Genomic DNA, 12,862 nt, shown 5'->3' with positions numbered 1-12,862 from the left:
GACAACATGCCTTCTGTTTGCCTCTAGCATAGGGGGCTTCAAAGTCTTAGTTAGCCCTGCCCTCTCCAGGAAGATTGCAAGCATCTTAGAGGAAGGCCACAATATTTTTAAAAAGGCAGGCCTATGCAGGCAAAGTGGAAGGGCTGTCAAACTTTGTTCCCTGCTTAGCCCATTTGGCCAGCTGCAGAGGGGCCCAGGCAAAATGTGAGCAAATTTTGACATAACTCTCATTATTCTGTGCAGGCAAAGCAGGAGTGATGTCAAGCTTGCTCTGGGCTTTGCTCCTCACTTCCTGTTCAAGCTTCAAGTAGAAGTTGTGGCACTGCAGAGGTTAAGAGGTCCTACATTATACAGATTAAAATGTAATTACTAGAAGTGGCATATTTACTCCTTGTCCAATCCTAATTCCAGTTAACTCATTTGTTTTATTAATGGGTGGGAGTGGGGTTCATTTATCATTTCATGGAGCTGTGATTCTGCCAAGCTTGAGAACTAGCGATATGCTACAATTGAGATCCAATATCAAAAAGGTGCTTCGGAGTGGCCAGCTACTCTGCAAGTGTAAGAAGATGTGCACATCCACCCTGCTCCAAACTGCACTGGGCTAATGAAATAACTTGTAGACTCAAACACATGTATATGGAGAACCTGAGCACAAACATTTACAATTTATGTGTGTAGTCAGTATTGGTAATATTTGGGAAATCTATATGTAAGTACAGTACTATATAGATTAGCTAGACATGAAAAGGTCTGCCCCTTTGATTTGATTGAAGAAGTGACTCAATTACTGATTTGTACAACATACTGAATCAGACTGCATTATGGCTTAGCATGAGGCTTGAACAAAATCAGCTGCGGCTACAAAGCATGTACCAGGCTGAGTTCGTATCAACTCAGTGTCCTACGATGTGCAACGTTAAAAACATTTCATATAAAAGTATCCAAAGTTTCTTCTAACCTTCTAGGGCAGGTTTGCTACAAAGCCCATTTTTACAGCCATTCTGGGAAGCATAGAGGGAACTACAGTATGTTCCCTGAAAATTAGGCTGCTGTTAAAGTGTGGGTGTAAATCAATCAATTCAAATGATTGATTGATTTACAGCAACTCAGTCTGGATAGTTAACAACAACAACAAAATCATGAAGTATAAAATTAAAGTATCGACATCAAATATGAAGCAATTCAAACAACATTGGAAAAAAAGCAGTTACACAGAAACAACTACATTGCTTTAAAAAGCATTAAAACTGAAAAGCACTTTAGGACCAGAGGGTTAGAGCAGAGACCATATTATCTAAAATGGAGAAATCAAATAAATGATTGTAACTGGTAGAGTAATCTGGGAAGACACACCATAAAACAAGATAAATAGGAACTGAGCATGCTCAGTGGGCTTAGAATATTGATAAATCAGATTGAAAAAAAACAAAAACAAAAAGGGTAGAATGGAATGAAGTTGATGAAAGAGTTTCCTAGCTTTGTATGGGAACAGGTTTTGATTAGTTGATTAACTCAAAAATCATTTGTATCATATAGTAGCCTCCCCTTAAATTTAATTCCTGCCTTCCCAAGTTCTGCTGGGAATATACATTTGTACTCTACCAGTTTGCCCATGTAATACTGTAATGGAAAGATGGAAACAATGGAACATATTCTTCACCTCTGTTAATGTTTTGGAAGTCACAATCAATACTCTTGTTGGCATTTCAGCTTAGTAAAGCAGCAGTTATCGTCTAGCAGCCAAAATTCATGAAGTTGGTGGTAAAACTCCTGACAGAGGCTGAGAAGACCAGGAAGCAAATGCAGAAGTGGTTATTTGATCTTTATTATTGTGGAAGTTACTCATTTGGGGATTGTCATGTGCTGTAAAGGTTACCTGTATCCAGAGTGTGTGTCAGTATATTTCATCTACCTAATTTCTTGTTGAAATGTGGCTTGCAAAGTAGTTCCTAAATTAGAGATCGATGCTTACATAGAATAGGGTGAGCATGCTTGGAGTAAAACTAGGCTATGGTTGACTTGTGATGTACTGGCCAAAATGTGCCAAAACAGGCTGGAATTTTCTATACTTCTAGCAGGCATTGCTACATGTAGCACTGGTGTGACTAAGGCAAGTAGCCTAGTCTATTACCTTCTTTGTCTTACTAAAAAGTATTTATTATTTGAAACCTTTGATTGAATAAAGCCATGATGAGCAGCTAAGGTCAATAGCCATTAGCCATAATCGTGATGAGCCTACTACATTGAAGATTATGACTTAATAAGAGGCATAAATGGTAAAGAGTATGAATTAATGAAAGAAAAGCTAATAAGATGCATGTCTGTGAAACTAAGAGAAAAAGGGAGGAGGTAGTAGATTTCAATGAAGGTAGCCTGATCTTTTGGAGTAGACTTGAGGTACACATGCAGGAAAGTGAAAGTGTAGGTTTCATTATGAATGGAAGGGCTAAAATGTATGTCAGAAAGTATGAATTAGTATCGTCTATTTTATGGATGCTAGCAGGAATCCATAGGTTGGTGAAAGTTGCATGTTATGCCTCACTCAGTGAATGGTGATAATGAAAGTACTTGCAACAAGTTTGGGGATAATTTGGGTAACATTCTGAATGAATGTGAACAAGGGGAAAAATTATTCTGTTGGGTGATGTACATGGATGGATAGGAACAAGATAAGAAAGTAATAGTTCCAATAGGGCTATTTGAAAACCCAGGAATGAATGAGTATGGTGCCTGTTTGCTGAATGTCTGCGTAAAAAAAGAATTGTTTGTTTCAGATATATGGTTTAGCATATGTCTATTCATATCGACACATGGAAAAAGAAAACAATGATTGATTTATGATGAAAAATGGGAATTAATGAAGATTACAAGAATACTGAGAGATTCTGCATATGGGACATACGTACCAATATTTAGTAGCACCAGGAGTGGATCTTGGGCATGGAAGAAAAGGAAAGATGTAAATGAAAATAGATTGAAAATAGAATTGTAGGAAGCGAAAGTATGAGTCCTGTATGAAGATGATTGCTTACTCTCCCAACAGAATGAATGGAAAGTGGGTGTAAGGAAATAGGATGTGGAAACTCCTTGGAACAGAGTGAAAAGAAGTATGTTGCAGAGTACCACAGAACAGTGTTGTGACTCTGTGAAGGCAAATATGAAAAAAAAAATGCTTGGTAGACTGACAAAATGAAAGTGGCTGTCTGAAAAAACATGCATATAAGATAATATGTTGTGCAAAAAATCAGGATGAGAGAAATATATTGTATGCTGTAATGTCAAAGAGAGCAAGGGAGGAGAAAGTTTAAAAAGGCAGTGAAAATGAATTTTTGATTGAAATAAACATTGTTTTGGAAGTGGGTGAAAAGGGCAAAACAGAGCCCTAGAACTGAAACAAATCCTATAAATGTGTGTCCAAGGGAAAAAAATGGTGAAAAGGAAGTCATAAATATTGTGAGAATGTTGAAAAATGGTAAAACTGTGGGAGAAGATAGTATAACTGGATAAATATTAAAACATGGGTATAGATTACTTATAGAGTGGCTGTGCAACTTATTTAACGTGTATGAAGACTGTGTCCATGCCTGATGATTGAAAAAAATGTTGTTGTTCCCCTGTACAAAGGAAGAGGTAGCAAGAATGAATGCACAAACAGCCATTTGAATTAGCTTCAGAGAACTGAGGCTTTATCTGTGAGCTTAAATTGGATTGTAGTGAATTATTGAATTAATTACATTTTGTTATTTTGTACTGCACTTAGTTATAGGCCTATGAAAAATAAAACTATTACTACAGGGGGATTCGTTTATTACATGCCTGAGAAAGCGTTTGGAAAAATTGTACAGTGTAGGGGATGGGCCATCCAGGGTTTTACTCTTTAGCAGGTCGTTGAGAAACATAGGAATGTAAGAAAATTGATTCTGTATTTGTTTTACAGAAAGCATATGAACCAATGAACTATGGAATGTTTTGCACAAATACAGAATTGAAGGTTGATTAGTGAATACAGTAAGAGCATATATGATGCAAGTAAAGCCTGCGAGAATAAATGGATTGCTTATCAAATGATTTGGCCTTAATAGGGTCTAGAACAAAGAAAGATGATGTTCTCCTTGGTTGTTTACTATTATGCATGTATGGATAATAGTATAAGGAATGTATAAGGAACACTTACGCCGATGTTACCGGTGTATTGGTTAGGGAAATGAATATGCCTGTAGTTTGCAATCTAGACAATGCCATGTTGTCTGAGAACCCAAATTATTAGCAGCAAACATGAAGTGGACTGTGTGTTGCAGCAAAGAGTATGGATTTAAAATTAATGTTTAAAAGACCAAAGTGATTCTGTTTCACAAAGGAAATGGAGTGAATGATTGCAGGTTATATATAAATGGCAAAAAAACTAAAGCAGGTAGATACAGTAGAATGGTACAAAAGATGGGGAAATGAATGGAAATATTTTAAGATGTGCAAATGCTGATAGAAAAGTAGTAAATTGTATGTGGTCTGTTCTGGGAATGAATTATAGTTCTCTTTCAGAAGTGAAAAAGAAGTGCAAACCTGTCTAGAGCCATAGATATCTAGAACCATAGATATCATATCTCTGGAATCAGAAGGCTTTCATACGCAAAGCCACTCCATCTTGCTGGGCGTAAGTTTAAGTTTGTTCAACCCCATCCAGACTTTCACAGCCTCCAGATATTTCTGTTTGCTCCATTTCACAAAACTACATATCTATCACAAAACTACATATCTGGATTGGCTGTGGAGTTTCCCAGGCTTATGGTCTACCTTCTCTGGGGGTTCAGTTTGAGGCTGCTCAGGTGTTCATGCCATTATGATAGTCATGGGCCTATCCCAGGTAATCCAGGGCCCAACATGGAACAGTGGTTGCACACCTGATTTGGTTTTCTTGTCAGAGCAGTGACAATGTGATATGGAATTAGGGGAGCTCCCTGTGGCTCCCCTATTATGGGGAACCAGATGGGTTTCAAAGAGAGCTGGGGGTTGTTCCTGATGGTTTGCTGCACAGTCTGACTAAGGCCTTGGTTGTCACCTGGAATAAAAGGTGGCAGAGGCCTTGGATAGGAATTGCACCCAGGTGGCCTCTCTTCTCAAGAACCCAGTCACTCTGTGGTTTATGGAAAATTTTTGAGAGATGAAGTGGGATAAGAGAGTACTGCTGGAGGTCAGTGAAGAATGAACTTGAGAAAACATGGGTTATTAAGACCAACCTGGTAGTGGTAAGGGTAGCAAAGCATAAATATGCCCTTATTGCATGCACAGATAACCACACGGTGGCCCTGTTTAGGGTGACCAGAACCCTCCTGGGGAGAGGGGACTTGGGGATGCACTTATAGGGCTGTACAGAAGATTTTGCAGAGCATCTGTTGGACAAAATTACTTGGATTCATTTCCAGTTAGATGCTGGCCTTAGTACAGGTCCTATGAAAGTTCCTGGGGTGCAGTCTAGCCATGTTAACTGGAAGGAGTTTGGACCTGAGGAAGTAGATAGGGTCCTTATGTCTGTGACCTTGGCCACCTGCTTATTAGATCCATGGCCTTCCTGGGAGGTGACATGTGATTGGGTTTTAGTTCTTTGAGAGAGGGGGTGGTTCCTCCATCCCTTAAAGAGGTGTTGGTCCATCCTCTCCTCAAGAAGCCATTGCTAGACCCATCCATACTGGACAATTTTTGTCCAGGATCCAACCTTCCCTTTTTAGGGAAAGTTGTTGAGAAGGTAGTTGTGCAGCAGCTTCAGAGGATCCTGGATAAAATGGATTATCTGGATCAGTCAGGTTCAGGCCTGGGTATGGGACTAAACAGCATTAGTCACACTTTTAAATAACCTCTGGTGAGAGCAGGATGGTGCATCCATCCTTGCTCTACTTGACCTTACAGTGGCCTTCAATACTATCGACCATGGTATTCATTTGGACAGGCTGCAAGTGTTGGGGGTGGGGAGCACTGGATTGTGCTGGTTCTCCTCCTTCTCCTCCTTCCTTTGTGGCCGATGACAGTCAGTGTTGTTAGCCTTGTGAGGTAGACAGTGTTGATTGATAGTGAGAGGTCCTGCCCTCAGCCCCTACTTTGTGGGGTGCCACAGGGTTCAGTACTTTCTCCACTCCTCTTTAACATCTACACAAAACCTATGGTGAGGTCATCTGTAGCCATAAGGTAATGTATCATCAGTATGCTGATGATACCCAGCTGTATACTGTATCTCTGCCCTGGTGAAGTAAGCAATGTTGTTGACATCCTGTCTTAGTGCCTGAAGGCTGTAGGGGTATGGATGGGGAGCAACAGGCTTCAGCAAACCCTGGCAAGACTGAGTGGCTTTCAGTTTGGGGGCAACCAGGATCTGGGAATTTACTATCTTTGGATGGGCTGGCACTACTCGAGACAGACCCTGGTGTACAATCTGGGCATCCTTCTGGACTCACAACTGCTGCTCAATGAGCAGGTGGCAGTTGTGGCTAGGAGGACCATTGTGCACCTTTGTGTTGTGTGCCAGTTGTGCCCATTCCTGGACCTGGAGACCCTACACTCAGTCACTCATGCCCTAGTCACGTCCTATATGAATTTCTGTAATATGCTGTACATATGGTTGTCCTTGAAGAGCATCTGGACGCTTCAGCTGGTACAAAATGCAGTGGTGCGGGCAGTTATATGCACATTTAGATCAGCACACATTACCCCTCTGCTTCGTGAGGTGCATTGGTTACCAGTTTGCTTCTGGATCTGACTCAAGGCTGGTAATGACCTATAAAGTCCGACATGGCATGGGGCTGGGTTATCTGAGGGACCACCTCTCCCCAATCACATCTTCCCATCCCATCACGTCCAGCAGGAAGGGTAGGTTGCAGGTCCCATCCACGAAGGAATGTCATCTGACAGTTCCCAGAAGGAGAGCCTTTTCTGCCATGGTACCTGCCCTTTGGAACATTCCCCCTGAGGTCAGATTGCCCCCAGCCTTGCTGGCCTTCTGGAAGGGCCTGAAAACATGGCTCTGTCATCTGGCCTGGGGATCCAGTAACATGGGTATGAAGCCTACAAAGTGGCTGTGTTGCTAGGGAAATTGAGTGCATTCTCTTGTGGATAATGTAGTTTTTAAATAGTTTTTAATATGTTTTTGGTTTTTTTGTTGTATTGCTTTTGTGTTTTTAACTTGTATGCCACTCAGAGTCATGCGTGAGATGGCCAGCTATATAAATTTACCAAACAAACAAACAAATAAGTGATTGTGATCAGTATGTTCATTTTAATATTAAATTGATGACTAAATATTAGTAGCTTCAGCAAAGGATCGTTACCTTGTCGTGGTGCTGGAGCTTGAGCACCTCAATGATGCCATGAGCTAAACCATGAAGGGCCACCCAAGACGGGAAGGTCATGACAGAGAGGTCAGACTAAATGCGATCCCTGGGGAAGGTAATGGCAACCCACCCCAGTATTCTTGCTGTGAAAACTCAATGGATCAGTACAACCAGAAATATGTCGGTATACCATCGGAAGATGAGACCCCCAGGTCGGAAGATGGTCAAAATGCTACTGGGGAGGAACAGAGGATGAGTTCCACAAGCCCCAGACGTGATGACGCAGCTAGCTCAAAGCCGAAAGGACGGCTAGCGGCCGACGGTGCTGGTGGTGAACGGCGAATCCGATGTTCTAAGGATCAACACACCATTGGAACCTAGAATGTAAGATCTATGAGCCAGGGCAAATTGGATGTGGTTATTGGTGAGATGTCAAGATTAAAGATAGACATTCTGGGCGTCAGTGAACTGAAATGGACTGGAATGGGCCACTTCACATCAAACGAGCACCAGACCTACTACTGTGGACAAGAGGACCACAGAAGAAATGGAGTAGCCTTCATAATTAATAGCAAAGTGGCTAAAGCAGTGCTTGGATACAATCCAAAAAATGATAGAATGATCTCAATTTGAATTCAGGGCAAGCCATCTAACATCACAGTGATCCAAATATACGCCCCAACCACAGATGCTGAAGAAGCTGAAGTAGAGCAGTTCTATGAGGATCTGCAGCACCTACTGGACAACACGCCTAAAAGAGATGTTATTTTCATCACGGGAGACTGGAATGCTAAGGTGGGCAGTCAAATGACAACTGGAATTACAGGTAAGCATGGCCTGGGAGAACAAAATGAAGCAGGACATAGGCTGATAGAATTTTGCCAAGACAACTCAATGTGCGTAACAAACACTCTCTTCCAGCAACCTAAGAGACAGCTTTATACATGGACTTCCCCAGATGGACAACACCAAAATCAGATTGACTACATCCTTTGCAGCCAAAGGTGGTGGACATCTATACAGTCGGTAAAAACAAGACCTGGAGCTGACTGTAGTTCAGATCACAAACTTCTTCTTGCACAATTTAGGATCAGACTAAAGAGATTAGGGAAGACCCACAGATCAGCTAGATATGAGCTCACTAATATCCCTCAGGAATATGCAGTGGAGGTGAAGAATAGATTTAAGGGACTGGATTTAGTAGATAGGATCCCGGAAGAACTATGGACAGAAGTCTGCAACATTGTTCAAGAGGCAGCAACAAAATACATCCCAAAGAAAGAGAAAACCAAGAAGGCAAAATGGCTGTCTGCTGAGACCCTAGAAGTAGCCCAAGAAAGAAGGAAAGCAAAAGGCAACAGTGATAGGGGGAGATATGCCCAATTAAATGCAAAATTCCAGAGGTTAGCCAGAAGAGATAAGGAATTATTTTTAAACAAGCAATGCACGGAAGTGGAAGAAGACAATAGAATAGGAAGGACAAGAGACCTCTTCCAGAAAATTAGAACCATCAGAGGTAAATTCCAGGCCAAAATGGGTATGATCAAAAACAAAGATGGCAAGGACCTAACAGAAGAAGAAGAGATCAAGAAAAGGTGGCAAGAATATACGGAAGACCTGTATAGGAAGGATAACAATATCGGGGATAGCTTTGACTGTGTGGTCAGTGAGCTAGAGCCAGGCATCCTGAAGAGTGAGGTTGAATGGGCCTTAAGAAGCATCGCTAATAACAAGGCAGCAGGAGACGACGGCATCCCAGCTGAACTGTTCAAAATCTTGCAAGATGATGCTGTCAAGGTAATGCATGCTATATGCCAGCAAATTTGGAAAACACAAGAATGGCCATCAGACTGGAAAAAATCAACTTATATCCCCATACCAAAAAAAGGGAAACACTAAAGAATGTTCAAACTATCGAACAGTGGCACTCATTTCACATGCCAGTAAGGTAATGCTCAAGATCCTGCAAGGTAGACTTCAGCAATTCATGGAGCGAGAATTGCCAGATGTACAAGCTGGGTTTAGAAAAGGCAGAGGAACTAGGGACCAAATTGCCAATATCTGCTGGATAATGGAAAAAGCCAGGGAGTTTCAGAAAAACATCTATTTCTGTTTTATTGACTATTCTAAAGCCTTTGACTGTGTGGACCATAACAAATTGTGGCAAGTTCTTAGTGGTATGGGGATACCAAGTCATCTTGTCTGCCTCCTGAAGAATCTGTATAACGACCAAGTAGCAACAGTAAGAACAGACCACGGAACAACGGACTGGTTTAAGATTGGGAAAGGAGTACAGCAGGGCTGTATACTCTCACCCTACCTATTCAACTTGTACGCAGAACACATCATGCGACATGCTGGGCTTGAGGAATCCAAGCCTGGAGTTAAAATCGCTGGAAGAAACATTAACAACCTCAGATATGCAGATGATACCACTTTGATGGCTGAAAGCGAAGAGGAACTGAGGAGCCTTATGATGAAGGTGAAAGAAGAAAGTGCAAAAGCTGGCTTGCAGCTAAACCTCAAAAAAACCAAGATTATGGCAACCAGCTTGATTGATAACTGGCAAATAGAGGGAGAAAATGTAGAAGCAGTGAAAGACTTTGTATTTCTAGGTGCGAAGGTTACTGCAGATGCTGACTGCAGTCAGGAAATCAGAAGACGCTTAATCCTTGGGAGAAGAGCAATGACAAATCTCAATAAAATAGTTAAGAGCAGAGACATCACACTGACAGCAAAGGTCCGCATAGTTAAAGCAATGGTGTTCCCCATAGTAACGTATGGCTGCGAGAGCTGGACCATAAGGAAGGCTGAGAGAAGGAAGATCGATGCTTTTGAAGTGTGGTGTTGGAGGAAAATTCTGAGAGTGCCTTGGACTGCAAGAAGATCAAACCAGTCCATCCTCCAGGAAATAAAGCCAGACTGCTCGCTTGAGGGAATGATATTAAAGGCCAAACTGAAATACTTTGGCCACATAATGAGAAGACAGGACACCCTGGAGAAGATGCTGATACTAGGGAGAGTGGAGGGCAAAAGGAAGAGGGGCCGACCAAGGGCAAGGTGGATGGATGATATTCTAGAGGTGATGGACTCGTCCCTGGGGGAGCTGGGGGTGTTGACGACTGACAGGAAGCTCTGGCGTGGGCTGTTCCATGAAGTCACAAAGAGTCGGAAGCGACTAAACGAATAAACAAGAAATATTAGTAGACTCAATAATTAATTCCAGTGGAGTATTCCTATGTTATTATGGAACAAAACCCTGACATGTGATCATGCTGGTTGGGAATCATAGAAATTTTAGTCTAATCTGGATAGTAAGTATCTGGGAAAAGTAAATTGAAAAAGTATTCTGGGAGGATACAGTGGCAGACAACATCCATATTTTTTTCAAGAAAGCAACATAGAAATCACCAGGAGTTGAGGGAGTAGAATGAAATGAACAAAATTTTAAGCAAGTCATCACATTCATCAATGCTCATAACAGATGTTAAAACTGGAGGTATCCTGCAGACTTATTTAGGTTTGATAATGGTTGATGCTAAAATTGCTCAGGTTATACCAGAAAATACAGGGGCAGAGAAGTATGTTTGTTCACCGCTTAAAACAAAAGTGTATCCAAAACTTTGGATGCAGCCACCAGGGACTTCTAGAAGTTATTACCAAGTTGTATTTTTTAATATGGCAAAAGGAGAAAAGTATTAAAAATGAAAAACATGATCCCCTGGCCTTTACTAACATCATCTGTCATTCAGGATGAGGGTACTGGATGGGTTGGTTCTACCAGGAGAAGGCAGTGCTGCAGGTATCTGAGAACCGTCACTTAGAGCATTAAACCAACATTTTGAATTATACTGTATCCAGAAATCTACTGGTAGTCAATGCAGCAGCTGCAGTATAAGGGTAGCTTGGCTGTAATGGATCTCACCCATCAGCACATGGCTATAAGTAGTTGTCCAAGGTTGTTCCATTCAGAACACACTGCAGTAGTCCATTGTTTTGGGTTGAATTCTAGGAGAATTTGCCCCAGTTCTCTACATTTTAATCTAGACTTTCACTAGACAGTGAAAAGAAACTATCTGAATGGAGACCAATATAATCAGGAGTTTGTAAAAGGCAGAGTTATGAAGTTAATGATCTCCAGTGAGACACAAATAATAAACAAAGAACTCCCAAACCAAAAACAGGGAGATGGTAAATTGCACTAATTATTAGAATTGGGAATAGGCTGTTACAGTGTTTTGACCGTAAGAAAACTATGTTGCATCACACTTTGGTTATCTTTGAAGATATATGCTCAGTTTTTTTTGAAGATTCCTTTAAAAAGATTTCTGTTCTGAAACAGATCATACTAAAAAATATTTATACGATGAGTATGGCTCATGTAGTCTTATGAGCAGACTTCTGTAGCAATACTTTGACTATTGCTACAAGGGACAGAATTGTACCTAATGTAGGAGGGAGGATGTTCTTACATGTGTTCATATTTTGGTGCTCCATAGATCTGATATTATATGACATTTGGAAATTATAATGTAAGCATGCTTTTCAGAATTTACTTATGCAGAGGATATTTCCTGATTATTGTAAAAAGATTCCAACTAAGCATATTCCATGGCTTGTTATTATGTTAAAAAATGCATGTAAAATTCACACAACCACACTCTATACTGCAATCACAATGGTAGCAAAAGTAATTCCCAGAGCTGCTATTTGTTACTCCCAAAGCACCAAAGCTCTCTTCATCTCAAAGGACATGCCCAGAGGGACAAAGGTTCTCTCTCAGGTGAGATGGTTTACAAGGCAGCAATTTTCATCCAACATTTGCAATCCTGTTCCAGCTAAAAACCTTTTAATGCAATTGGGGGATTGCAACATCAAATGCTTTGGTTATCTCAGTGGGTTAGAATTGTGGATGAGAGAATAATGGAGACATATAAATTTGCATAACATGCTTAACTGGATTGCTGAATTAACCCATTTTTAAAGTTCATACAGTGCTTGAGTTCTTCAACCAGGTCTTTAACTGGCAAGTATTGGTATCAGCATGACTATTGCTGTTTATTTACAGATATTCACATGTATCATATTGGAAGCATCAAGGCAGAAACAGCCATTGGTCCCATATCAGGTTCTCAAGGAGAGCCTTTTCAGCTAACCCAATGCTTTCTAACCTGTTTCTCCTAATTCATTCTCCAAATTCAATTACATTCACAGCCAGGGGAGCATCTGCAGTTATATTGTGTGTGTTCGTAAATTTCAAACCCCCATGACATTTTAAAACATAGTGACTAGGCATGCTGAATGAGAATAATGGGCATTTTAGTGCAACTAATTTGTAAGGTATTAAATTGGGGAAAGCTATATTTAGGCTTCTTTCAAGCTATAGTAGTGATCCAAGCTCATAAAATTGTGTTATTAGCCATTTATGTGGTTTTGCCTGGTTAGTGCTGAAATATTATTTTGTCTTGTTTTAACTCTGATTGGCTTCCCTAAAGGAGTTCCATTTTAAGGTCCAGTTTCATTTATATGGCTCTCATGGAATG

The sequence above is a fragment of the Candoia aspera genome, chromosome 3 (assembly GCF_035149785.1).
Source record: "Candoia aspera isolate rCanAsp1 chromosome 3, rCanAsp1.hap2, whole genome shotgun sequence".
Classification (NCBI taxonomy): Eukaryota; Metazoa; Chordata; class Lepidosauria; order Squamata; family Boidae; genus Candoia; species Candoia aspera.
The sequence above is the reverse complement of the archived record's forward strand: the minus strand, read 5'-3'. Positions refer to the sequence as shown.